Source organism: Euprymna scolopes, chromosome 35 (genome assembly GCF_053919585.1).
Source record: "Euprymna scolopes isolate OS-2025 chromosome 35, ASM5391958v1, whole genome shotgun sequence".
NCBI classification, from domain to species: domain Eukaryota; kingdom Metazoa; phylum Mollusca; class Cephalopoda; order Sepiida; family Sepiolidae; genus Euprymna; species Euprymna scolopes.
Window position 1 is genome coordinate 13,307,734 of NC_136516.1, and position 14,606 is coordinate 13,322,339.

The window sequence follows — 14,606 nt, forward strand, 5'->3', positions numbered from 1 at the left end:
AGTCAGCTGGAAAGCAGGCAAGCAGAAGAGCATTCCACAGGTGTGCAGTTCTAAGAAAGAAGCTTTGTCCATGGAATCTACATTTAGGTTTAGGCACAGATAAAGAGTGGGGAAATTGTTGATAGTGATTTCAGCTAGACGAGTGTTTCTCATGAAAGTCAGGTGGGATGTTTCAGTGACTATTCATTAAATTGGATCAATAATTTGCATTCTCTTTTTTTTTTCTTTTTTTTTACATGGAGTTCACCACTTATCAAGGCCCAATGGCCACTCAGGGATAAGGGTTATTGTGTGTACAGTACTCATTGGGATAGTGTAGTAATAGTATTGGAGAATTGGTAAGGTGTCATTACTTAGGGAGGGGCGGTTAATCAGGAATTTGTTTGTGTTGGACTTGAAAACATCCAGGTTGAAGTCGGGAAGGAAACAGGCAAGCGGAACAGAGTTCCACAGGCGTGCAGTTCTAAGAAAGAAGCTTTGTTCGTGGAATCTACATTTTGATTTAGGCACAGATAAGGAGTGGGGCAAATTATTGGCGGTGGTTTCAGCTAGTCGGGTGTTTTTTGAAAAAGATTGGCAAGGGGGGACCAGAGAATGGAGCTCAGACGAGCACTTGCCATGGAAATAACGATAGAACAAAGATAGGCTCGCTATGTCTCTTCTGTGGGAAAGAGGTTGCAGGGAAGAGAAAAGAGCATCCCCGACCAAGCCACAAAGTCTATTTTGTACTCTTTCAAGGCAGGATAGGCTGGTTTTAGCAGCTCCTGCCCAGATGTGGCAGCAGTACTCCATCCTTGGACGTACTTGGCTTTTATATAGATAGAGAATTGCATCATTAGTGAGATATCTTCTGGAGCGGTAGAAGGATCCCACCATTTTCCCAGCGACCTTTGCCACAGACTTGATGTATGTGTTTCATTTCAGATCAGGAGTAAAGATCAAACCCAGAAGCTTATCAAAACATGGGGCCTCCCCTAGACGAGAGCCATCCATTTCAATTGATGCCAGATAGGGATCAGAGCGTTTATGATGTAGAGATAGGAGCTTGGTCTTAGATGCATTAAAGGTAACTAGCCACCTCTTTCCCCACTGTACCATGCTCTCAAGGTCAGAGGAGAGAGAATCAGAGAGAACATCATCATTTACGGCCTTTGATGTGTTGCCATAGATGGTCGTGTCATCAGCATAGATGTCAACGAAGGATTTTAGTATGTGTTTTGGAAGATCATTGATGTAGATCAGGAAGAGAGTTGGGCCCAGTATGGACCCCTGAGGGACACCAGCATTAATACTGTGGGCTTCTGATTTCTGCCCATCAACCACTCCTCTTACGAGCCTATCAGAGAGAAATGATTTAATGATCGAGAAAACATTTCCACTTATACCATAGCTGGAAATCTTGTGTAGTAGGCCTTTATGCCAAACCTTATCGAAGACCTTTGATATGTCGAGAGCAATTGCCCTAGAAAGGAAGCCTTTGTTGAGAGATTCACTAATCCTATGAGATATAACCGTTAGCACATCTGCTGTAGATCTAGCAGAACGGAAACCATATTGCGTGTCGCTAAGAAAGTTATTTCTGCTGAGGTGGTTGACTACTTCTCTATTTATTGTGGATTCCAGCAACTTACTCATGACACACAGGAGACTTATTGGTCTGTACTGAGAGGGGGGATGACTTATCAGCTGAATTCTTAAATACAGGGCATACTGATGAGGTTTTCCAGGGTGTTGGGAACCACTTCTCCTTAAGGCAATGCTTAAACAGTTTGGTAAGTATGGGGGCAAGTTCTGGTTGTAATTTTTTTAACACTATAATTGGAATACCATCAGGACCAGTTGCTTTACTGGAGTCAAGGTTCTTGATTAGCTTAGCGACCTCACGCACAGATATTTGTATGTTGCATAGCGTGTTGTCTGTTATAGGAGGGAATACGGGGTGTTGATGGCCTTTGTCGCACAGGGTAGAATTTGCCGCAAAGTTTTTGGCAAATAGGTTGGCCTTGTCAGATGCTGTTGAGATGACCTCTGGTCCATTGATCATGGTTGGGATAGAACACACGTTTCTGTTCAGGATCCTATTTGCTATTTGCCAGAACTGGTGGGAACCAAGCCGCTGCTCAGCTACTTTGGATTTAACGGATTGAGCATATAGTTCTCTTGCATTTTTTATTACTCTTTTACAGTGGTTGCTGGCGGTCCTGAAAGCAGCTTTAGTTTCAGTGCATCTATTACGTTGGTAGCTGCGGAAAAAGTGATTTCTGTGTGCGATGGCAGCAGCACATTCAGGGGAGAACCATAGCTGGCTGTTAGGTTTTTGTTGGAATTTTTTAGATGGTATGAATTGGTCTATGCCTACAAGTAACCATTCGGTCAGGTCTGATACTATAGAGGACACATCCTTTTTAAACATGGAATGGAGATGTAGATCAGATATGAATGTACAGAAGCTATCCCAGTCCGCCATAGAGTATCGGTATACAGTACGGTGGAGAGGTATGTCTGTAGATTTATTATATTTCATTTTTATCTTAACTGATACGATGCAGTGATCGGAGGATCCTAGAGGAGAAAGAACGGAACATGAACATAGCTCAGGGGAAGTTGAGAGAAAAAGGTCTAGGAGGCTTGCATATTGACCTGTAGTATCGGGCACACGGGTGGGCTCGCGAACAATCTGAGTGAGGTCATAGGCAATGGCAAAATCATGACAGAACCTCCCCTCATCATCAGTCTTATTTGAGTGGGTCAGCCATTCCACATTATGGACATTGAAGTCACCGCAAATGTGAATGTTAGCCGAGGGATGAGCAGACAGGATGTGGTCAATTTTCTCTGATATACTCTTAAAGACAGTAACTCCACTGTTGTGGGGGCGATAGAGGGCAAATATAAATGCGGTGGTGTAAGCAAGTGCAACCCGGAAGCACATATAAGGTAAATTAGGGTCTTCTCTGGAGATATCCCTGCCACATGGGAAGCCATCTTTAATGTAGGCACATATTCCATGCACGTGGCGATCTTGGGGGTCAGATTTAGATGTTAAGTTAGAGTATCCTTTAATTATGAACTCATCTAGGGAGGTGGTCGGCCCTATTCCAGTTTCACTTAGAAAGAATATGTCAGGTTTCGTCTCCTGTAATTGGGTTTCAACCTCTGGAATGTTAGAACTTAGACCCCTGATGTTGGAGAAGGAGACATGGTAGTAGGGGTCTACGTAGGAGGATGGGGTTCTAGGTTTATTCGTACTTTCTTTTTTGAGATATTTCATGTTGAGGATTTTGGGATTTGTGGAACAGGTCAGCATACTTGGTTAGAGCAGAACAGAGAGGGAAAGTAAGAGAGGAAAGACGGGGGAAAAAAATTTTTTTTGTTGTAGCACATGAAAAGGTAAAGCCCTAACAATTACTCACTAGTGTGGCATCGAGAGGCCCCACCAGAGACTACTGCATGGTCCAGAATTCATTCACCAAATGGCAATACAGCAGCCCCAGTACTTTGCACCTGCTGATAGGACAGCCTCCTTAGTGGTTATTCCAAGGTTCAGGTCCCTGACTATCAGGCGGTTAATGTCAGCCCAGATGAAAACGTTTACCTCCAGCACACTTACTAGTGACATGGTCGCAAGGATAGACATAGAGACAGAAAAATTCCGACATCTCAACCTGGGAAGTAGCTTTTTCTTCACCCTTTGTCAGAAACATCACCCATTAGAAATGAGGACTGAGGGACAAAAAAGGAGAAGTGAGAGTTACTGGAGCTGTCGATAACACATCCACTGCATTATCTACTCTCCATTTAAAAAAAAAAAAAAATGGTAAGAAGGACTTATTTATATCTACTTAGTATAAGTCCTTTGCCCATTCCCAGTTTAGAATAGAATTTGAAGATAGTCTCTCCTCCCATATTAATCCATGGAAGTTTTTTTTTTTTTTTTTTGCTTTAGGTACTTCGCTATAGAACCTTTGAGATTCACCTTATTACGTTTCATTAATGCAACTTGTGAACGGTTTATATTTTTAGATTGGGAGCATCTTATTTAAAGGCTGGTTTAGGGTAATACCAGGCGTATTTAACAAAAAAGTTTAAAACACGAGTAATTCTCTGTTTACATACTGTGTTTCTCGTGAAAGTCTGGTAAGGGGGGACCATAGATTGGAGTTCAGACGAGCACTTGGCATAAAAATAACGATAACGTAAAGATGGGAAAGAGGTTGCAGGGAAGAGAAGTAGTTGTGGGGAGGATGAGGAGGAGGAGGAGGAGGAGGAGGAGGAGGATGTAAATAGTTAAAGTACTTAGTATAGGCTCCTTCAGTCTTTGACAGAATATAGATACGTACGTAGGGGTGTCTTTGCATGAAATTTTTGTGGCAGGAGGTGCGCAATCTCCAACCACACCTCTTGTTGAATACCAGTGGCAAGTGAAGTGTATGTACATGACGACTGCAAACAAATGCTGAGATAAGCGGAGAGCACATACAGCACCTAGAATTCCCAAATGGTCACCCATCTGGTACTAACTAGGCTCAACGTTGCTTAACTTCGATTATGCCGTATACTTAGTACTTTATCTGTTATACCAGGGGTCTTTCTGGACAGAAGGATCCCAGAGTTCTACAAGATACACCTGTTGAAGATCGGAGGTTATATCGACCAAAAAGTTATGAGAACAATACTCAAGATGAGAACAGTAGTCTGACAAATCCAAATATATTGTATTTTATAGGTAAACATCAGAAGGTAAAGAAGATTTTTTAGTTTGTATGGTCAGCAACTTGTACAAGTTGTAGAGTTGGGCACAAACTGAATCATCTAATGATGGGCAAATAGCTGTAAAGCAGCAATCTATAACGCATTCCAGTAGTTTTATATGAACTTGAATGTTTCAACTGAACTGTAAAATTGCATCAGAAAGTAGAAACCTTCCAAAGCAACATTATGCGCTTCCTTACTGATCATAAACTATCTGGTCGCATCAGTATCGTAAAAACTCATCCATGTCCTCTGTTGTCAAATGTTTTGATCATGCTAAGCGTTCCAGTTTACGGCCATGTAAAATATGTGTTCAAGTCATAAGACAAGGAAGCTGGTTAAAAAGTTTACAAGGGAAAAAAGATGGAAGCAAAACCGATGAGTATGTAAGTATATAAGGGAACTTTTAAGAGAGTCTGCATAGGTGTATAAAATTTCAAGCTTGTAGTGAAAAGTTTATCCTCCAATGTCAAATTTGTTTAGCAAGTCCTTCCATTTTTAATGCACATACATACACAGGGGCACTATAGATTAGCAGACACAGGATCTAGGGCCACAAAAAATACAATGTGCATCGCTCATCGCTGTAGAAAAGTCATGTTGCATTTTCTCTCCCGAAGCATTTGTATTATAAACTATTATATAAAATTGTATTATATACTATTATATAAAATTGTATTATATGCAATTATATAAATTGTATTATATACTATTATATAAAATTGTATTATATGCTATTATATAAAATTGTATTATAAACTATTATATAAAATTGTATTATATACTATTATATAAAATTGTATTATATACTATTATATAAAATTGTATTATATACTATTATATAAAATTGTATTATATGCTATTATATAAATTGTATTATATACTATTATATAAAATTGTATTATATGTAATTATATGAAATTGTATTATATGCTATTATATAAAATTGCATTATATGCTATTATATAAAATTGTATTATATACTATTATATAAAATTGTATTATATACTATTATATAAAATTGTATTATATGCTATTATATAGAATTGTATTATATACTATTATATAAAATTGTATTATATGCTATTATATAAAATTGTATTATATACTATTATATAAAATTGTATTATATACTATTATATAAAATTGTATTATATACTATTATATGCTATTATATAAAATTATATTATATGCTATTATATAAAATTGTATTATATGCTATTATATAAAATTGTATTATATGCTATTATATAAAATTGTATTATATGCTATAATATAAAATTGTATTATATGCTATTAAATAAATTTGTATTATATACTATTATATAAAATTGTATTATAAACTATTATATAAAATTGTATTATAAACTATTATAAAAAATTGTATTACATACTATTTTATAAAATTGTATTATATGCTATTAAATAAATTTGTATTATATACTATTATATAAAATTGTATTATAAACTATTATAAAAAATTGTATTATGTACTATTTTATAAAATTGTATTATATGCTATTATATAAAATTGTATTATATACTATTATATAAAATTGTATTATATACTATTATATAAAATTGTATTATATGATATTATATAAAATTGTATTATATGATATTATATAAAATTGTATTATATGCTATTATATAAAATTGTATTATATACTATTATATAAAATTGTATTATATACTATTATATAAAATTGTATTATATGATATTATATAAAATTGTATTATATGCTATTATATAAAATTGTATTATATACTATTAAAAAAATTGTATTATATACTATTATATACTATTATATAAAATTGTATTATATACTATTATATAAAATTGTATTATATACTATTATATAAAATTATATTATATGCTATTATATAAAATTGTATTATATGCTATTATATAAAATTGTATTATATGCTATTATATAAAATTGTATTATATGCTATTATATAAAATTGTATTATGCTATTATATAAAATTGTATTATGCTATTATATAAAATTGTATTATATACTATTATATAAAATTGTATTATATACTATTATATAAAATTGTATTATATGCTATTCTATAAAATTGTATTATATGCTATTATATAAAATTGAATTATATGCTTTTATATAAAATTGTATTATATACTATTATATAAAATTGTATTATATGCTATTATATAAAATTGCATTATATGCTATTATATAAAATTGTATTATATACTATTATGTAAAATTGTATTATATACTATTATATAAAATTGTATTATATGCTATTATATAAAATTGTATTATATACTATTATATAAAATTGTATTATATACTATTATATAAAATTGTATTATATGCTATTATATAAATTGTATTATATACTATTATATAAAATTGTATTATATACTATTATATAAAATTGTATTATATGTTATTATATAAAATTGTATTATATACTATTATATAAAATTGTATTATATACTATTATACAAAATTGTATTATAGACTATTATATAAAATTGTATTATATGTTATTATAAAAAATTGTATTATATACTATTATATAAAATTGTATTATATACTATTATATAAAATTGTATTATATACTATTATATAAAATTGTATTATATACTATTATATAAAATTGTATTATATACTATTACAAAAAAATTGTATTATATACTATTATATAAAATTGTATTATATACTATTATAAAAAATTGTATTATATACTATAATATAAAATTGTATTATATGCTATTCTATAAAATTGTATTATATGCTATTCTATAAAATTGTATTATATGCTATTCTATAAAATTGTATTATATGCTATTATATAAAATTGTATTATATGCTATTATATAAAATTGTATTATATGCTATTATATAAAATTGTATTATATACTATTATACAAAATTGTATTATATACTATAATATAAAATTGTATTATATGCAATTATATAAATTGTATTATATACTATTATATAAAATTGTATTATATGTTATTATATAAAATTGTATTATATACTATTATATAAAATTGTATTATATGCTATTATATAAAATTGTATTATATGCTATTATATAAAATTGTATTATATGCTATTATATAAAATTGTATTATATACTATTATATAAAATTGTATTATATACTATTATATAAAATTGTATTATATACTATTATATAAAAGTGTATTATATACTATTATATAAAATTGTATTATATGCTATTATATAAAATTGTATTATATGCTATTATATAAAATTGCATTATATGCTATTATATGAAATTGTATTATATACTATTATGTAAAATTGTATTATATACTATTATATAAAATTGTATTATATACTATTATATAAAATTGTATTATATGCTATTATATAAATTGTATTATATGATATTATATAAAATTGTATTATATGTTATTATATAAAATTGTATTATATACTATTATATAAAATTGTATTATATACTATTATACAAAATTGTATTATAAACTATTATATAAAATTGTATTATATACTATTATATACAATTGTATTATATGCTATTATATAAAATTGTATTATATACTATTATATAAAATTGTTTTATATACTATTAAAAAAAATTGTATTATATACTATTATATAAAATTGTATTATATACTATTACAAAAAAATTGTATTATATACTATTATATAAAATTGTATTATATACTATTATATAAAATTGTATTATATACTATAATATAAAATTGTATTATATGCTATTCTATAAAATTGTATTATATGCTATTATATAAAATTGTATTATATACTATTATATAAATTTGTATTATATGCTGTTATATAAAATTGTATTATATACTATTATATAAAATTGTATTATATACTATTATATAAAATTGTAGTATATACTATTATATAAAATTGTATTATATACTATTATAAAAAATTGTATTATATACTATTATATAAAATTGTATTATATGCTATTATATAAAATTGTATTATATGCTATTATATAAAATTGTATTATATACTATTATATAAAATTGTATTATATACTATTATATAAAATTGTATTATATACTATTATATAAAATTGTATTATATGCTATTATATAAAATTGTATTATATGCTATTTTATCAAATTGTATTATATGCTATTATATAAAATTGTATTATATGCTATTATATAAAATTGTATTATATGCTATTATATAAAATTGTATTATATGCTATTATATAAAATTGTATTATATACTATTATATAAAATTGTATTATATACTATTTTATAAAATTGTATTATACGTTATTATATGAAATTGTATTATATGCTATTATATGAAATTGTATGATATGCTATTATATAAAATTGTATTATATACTATGATATAAAATTTTATTTTATGCTATTATATAAAATTATGTCAAAAAGTAGAAAATTTCCAAAACCACATCATGCACTTAATTTACTGATAATAAACTTCGAGGTGCCTTCAATGGATTTCCAGATTTTTTGTACAAGCATTTAAAATTGCTGTAGACTATAAAAAATTCAGTACAATTTTACCTTATGAGATGGCTGACCAATTCTTATGATTTCAGGTTCAAATGAACGGCTACAGCAAGGATTGGAATACACCCTACTGAAGCCTTGTTGTGACAGCTGGTGAATTTCAAAAATGCAATCTGGACGTGAGGACACTTTAGAAGAACGATATGCAATAAAATTCTGTTTTAAACTTGAAAAAAATGCTACAGAAACTTATCCTCAAATCGTTTTTGGCTTTAGTAATTGAAAATAACACTCAAAATGAAAATAGTAGTCCGAACAATCAAAATAATGCAAATTTTTTTATTTTTCACCTAACTAGGACAGGTTTTTAAAATAAAAGATATGAGTTCTTTCTGCACTGTCCCATATGGTAAGATATCATAGAAATGTACACTGTCCCATATTATAAGATGTCATAGAAATGTACACTGTCCCATATTGTAAGATGCCATAGAAATGTACACTGACCCATATTGTAAGATGTCATAGAAATGTACACGGTCCCATATTGATAGATGTAATAGAAATGTACACGGTCCCATATGGTAAGATATCATAGAAATGTACACTGTCCCATATTGTAAGATGCCATAGAATTGTACACTGTCCCATATTGTAAGATGTCATAGAAATGTACACTGTTCCATATTGTAAGATGTCATAGAAATGTACACTGTCCCATATTGTAAGATGTCATAGAAATGTACACTGTCCTATATTGTAAGATGTCAAAGAAATGTACACTATCCCATATTGTTAGATGTAATAGAAATGTACACTGTCCCATATGGTAAGATATCATAGAAATGTACACGGTCCCATATTGTAAGATGCCATAGAAATTTCACTGTTCCATATACTAAGATGTCATAGAAATGTACACTGTCCCATATTGTAAGATGTCATAGAAATGTACACTATCCCATATTGTAAGATGTCATAGAAATGTACACTGTCCCATATTGTAAGATGTCATAGAAATGTACACTGTCCCATATTGTAAGATGTCATAGAAATGTACACAGTCCCATATTGTAAGATGTCATAGAAATGTACACAGTCCCATATTGTAAGATGTCATAGAAATGTACACTATCCCATATTGTTAGATGTAATAGAAATGTACACTGTCCCATATAGTAAGATATCATAGAAATGTACACGGTCCCATATTGTAAGATGTCATAGAAATGTTCACTGTTCCATATACTAAGATGTCATAGAAATGTACACTGTTCCATATACTAAGATGTCATAGAAATGTACACTGTCCCATATTGTAAGATGTCATAGAAATGTACACTGTCCCATATTGTAAGATGTCATAGAAATGTACACTGTCCCATATTGTAAGATGTCATAGAAATGTACACTGTCCCATATTGTAAGATGTCATAGAAATGTACACAGTCCCATATTGTAATATGTCATAGAAATGTACGCTGTCCCATATTGTAAGATGTCATAGAAATGTACACTGTCCCATATTGTAAGATGTCATAGAAATGTACACTATCCCATATTGTTAGATTTAATAGAAATGTACACTGTCCCATATTGTAAGATGTCATAGAAATGTACACTGTCCCATATTGTAAGATGTCATAAAAATGTACAGTGTCCCATATTTTATGATTTCATACAAATGTACACTTTCCCATAATGTAGGATGTTATAGAAATGTACAGTGTCCCATATTGTAAGATGTCAGAGGAATAAAAATTCGCTCCTCATTTGAACTGATGCAAAAAGTGTGTAGCAGCCACCATGCAAGAAAAAGGAGCGAGAGTCGCACCATGTGCAGTTCATCAAGGATTGAACCCAGAGCGTTCCACTTACAAGACAGAATCTTGTTATTTTTGCACAATGACAAAAGTTCACTTTTTCTTTTACAAAGGAGTTACCACTTATCAAGGCCTGAAGGCCACTCGAGGATAAGAGTTAATGGATTTAAGGTGGTAATGTAGTGACTGTAATTGTGTAAGTTGGGTGGAATTAGATGATTTAAGGGGACGGTTCAACAAGAACATGTTTACATTGGACTTGTAGGATACAAGATTGTAGTCGGCCGGGAAGCAGGCCTGTGGAACTGTTCCAGAGGCCGGCAATTCTAGGAAAGAACTTATGTAAATGAGCATTCTTTTGTATTGGCAAATTCTTGTTGAGATAAAACGAGGAGGAATTTTTCTCTGAGACAGCAGATAAATTTAGTATCATGTTACGTGGTTAAGAATATTCGTGCTTTGGAAAATTGCTACGTACAATTTAAGAATCGGACTTTTTTATAGCTGGCATCGTTCTGTTTTGGAGAATTGCTAATTACAGAGTGGAACGATAAAAATGACGCCCTAGAAAAGGCAATATGATTCCATTTCCATCTGATGAAAACCGGTTTTCTTTTTTTTGTTGCAGACTATCTACTAGTTGGCCGGTTGTGATCAAATCCCAAGAGTGATAGAAGCCTTCTATCATGTCTGAAAGTGATGAGATGCACCGCTGTATAACTCATGCTCTCTACCAATCCAAGTTATGACAGCAGGACTATTGCAAGCACCCTCAAAATGCATCGCTGGATTGCCATGAATAACAGGGATGTACCCAGTGTGATGAAAACAAAGTTTCCGGCCATGGTTATGGTTTTTGATATGGTTTCAAGTGAGGGTCACATCATGCCCCCTTACATCTTCGAAGCTGGCTTGAAAATCAACACCAAAATGTACCTGGATGTGCCGAAGAGTGGTGATCCCTTGCTGGCAGACCTTGGATATGGCAGCAGGACTTGGCATCAGCCCACAAGTTCAAAGAGACCAGGGCTTGGCTTCAGAAGGAGTGCCACAACTTCTCTCACTGGCCCCCTTCCTTCCCTGATCTGAACCTGCCGGACTACTTCGTTTGGTCATACATCGAGAACATCACCAACATGACCTCCAACGACACCAAAGCCAGCCTGATTGCCACCATCTGTCAAGTATCTGCCTAGTTCCTGCCAGCACTTGTGGGAAAGGTATTCTCCCAGTTCCAGACCTGTATCGAGGCAGTGATTGAGGCTGAAGGTGGCTACATTGAATAGATGTCAGCTCTGCTACATAATCAAGTTTCCTGAATTGATTCTTTTAATAAAAGTTATAAAATAAAGCTGTAGTGTTGTTTTCTTTAGGGTGACAATTTCATCGTTCCACCTTGTACAATTTGAGAGTATTGATTCGTGTGTGTTGTTTTTCAGCATTTCACTATCACAAAGAGAAGTTCTGCTTAAGACAATCCACTTCCTGACATTGCATCCGATATTAAATTTCCTGACAACCCTTGCTGTGATTCGGCTAGGCCAAGGAAGTTTTGTCCCTGTACCTGTAGTGGGAATTTAAGAAATATCATATTTCAAATTTTATGTTGACACAGACATATTTGATACTAATCTGGGTGCCTGGTGTTGCCCGGGTGTTTGAAGGTGTAAAAAAAAAAAAAAATGGTAGTAGGCAGGCAGGCAGGCAGGCTTGAACCAGCAATGCAAAGGAGGAAAAGAAAGAGAAAGAAGACCTGACGTCTTACCCCTACTCCACGACGTGCCCGGAAGTTTAAAGCATTCAAATTTAACGTAGTCAATCAAAAAGATGACTTGCAGAAATGGTGTTGCTTTTAAACCTCCCACGAAAGTCATTTTTAATGTCGGGGAAAACCAGCTCCGCCCAAAAAGGGGGCACTCTGCTAAAAACAGCCTATCCCGCCTTGACAGAGTACAAAATAGACTTTGTGGCTTGGTGGGGGATGCCCTTTTCTCTTCCCTGCAACCTCTTTCCCACAGAAGAGACGTAGCGAGCCTATCTTTGTTCTATCGTTATTTCCATGGCAAGTGCTCGTCTGAGCTCCATTCTCTGGTCCCCCCTTGCCAATCTTTTTCAAACAAAAAAGCTGAAACCACCGTCAATAATTTTCCCCACTCCTTATCTGTGCCTAAATCAAAATTTAGATTCCATGAACAAAGCTTTTTCTTAGAACTGCATGCCTGTGGAACTCTGTTCCGCTTGCCTGTTTCCCTCCCGACTTCAACCTGGATGTCTTCAAATCCAACACAAACAAATTCCTGATGAACCGCCCCCCCCCAAGTAACGACACCTTATCAATTCTCCAATACTATTACTACACTATCCTATTGATTACTGTACACACAATAACCCTTATCCCTGAGTGGCCCTTGGGCCTTGATAAGTGGTGAACTCCATGTAAAAAAAAAAAAAAGTATCCAAATAAATAGTAATCGTTTCAGTATGAAGGGTTTCCCCTACATTGACCAAGGATGAATTACAGAACAGATACTACCCAGGTGAAGACCGGGAGTTGGCGCCAGTGTTCAATTAGTTTCACTTTATTTATTACGAAAAAGACACACAAACAGTCGACATGACAGGATGGAGGTAATCTTTTAAAATTCGATAAAAAAAAAGACTGAGACAATGTCTGTTTGCGAATCTGAGACATTATGATCTAGGAAGTATTAGAAAACTTCTCTCGGAATCTACCAACACAAGAACCCCCCCCCCTCCCACCGAAAAAACCTTTCGTGGACATACACAAACGCACGTGCCTATTTTACCCTTTATACTAGTGCCCGGCGTTATCCAGGTGTTTTGGAGGTGTAAAAGAAAAAGAAAAGGTTTGGTAGGAAGGTAGGCTCGAACCCGAAGCCTTGACGTGAAGGTTGAAAAAAAAACCCTGTCATCTTACTGCTTGGACACGACGGGACAGAAACTGAAAAGCCTTCTAATGTAACGATTAAGAAGTTAAGTGACAGGTGCATGAATTTAATGAGGTCAAACATCACGCAACTTAACTTTGGCTGCAGGCCAGTTTTCTCAAGATGTTGGGGGAAAACCAACTCCCCATAAAAATGGGAGTGTCCAAATGAATAGCAATTGTCTGATATAAGGAGTTGCCCCCACATTGATCAAAGCTGATTGCTTTTCTGGACATCCCTGCTATGAGTGCCAGGGAGAACTGTTTGCTACATATTAAGTTTCGTTTATATACAGAAAAGCCAAACAAACACGCAGAGATTTAAAAAAAAATTGTGAAAATAGCGTGTAAAAGTCGGCCAAATTAAAGATACACACGACCTCGTTTCGTGAATCGTAGATATTATAATCTAGGTAGCATATAAAAAATTCTAAGAAACAGTGACCCCCCCCCAACCGAGTGATCCCCCCCTCCCACCAAAGCCTTTGGTGGACATACATAAAAAATGCACACACACACTAACACACATTTTGCCTTTCATACATACAGATTAAAAATAATATTTAAGGAATGAAGAAAC

General features: G+C 32.5%; 1 protein-coding gene across 1 annotated transcript in view; it reads right to left on the reverse strand.

The window, feature by feature from the left end:
* The window catches only part of LOC145259694 (uncharacterized protein F13E9.13, mitochondrial-like), a 136,036-nt gene that overhangs the window by 62,779 nt on the left and 58,651 nt on the right, over positions 1–14,606 (reverse strand). The gene's annotated exons all lie outside the window — the stretch shown is intronic.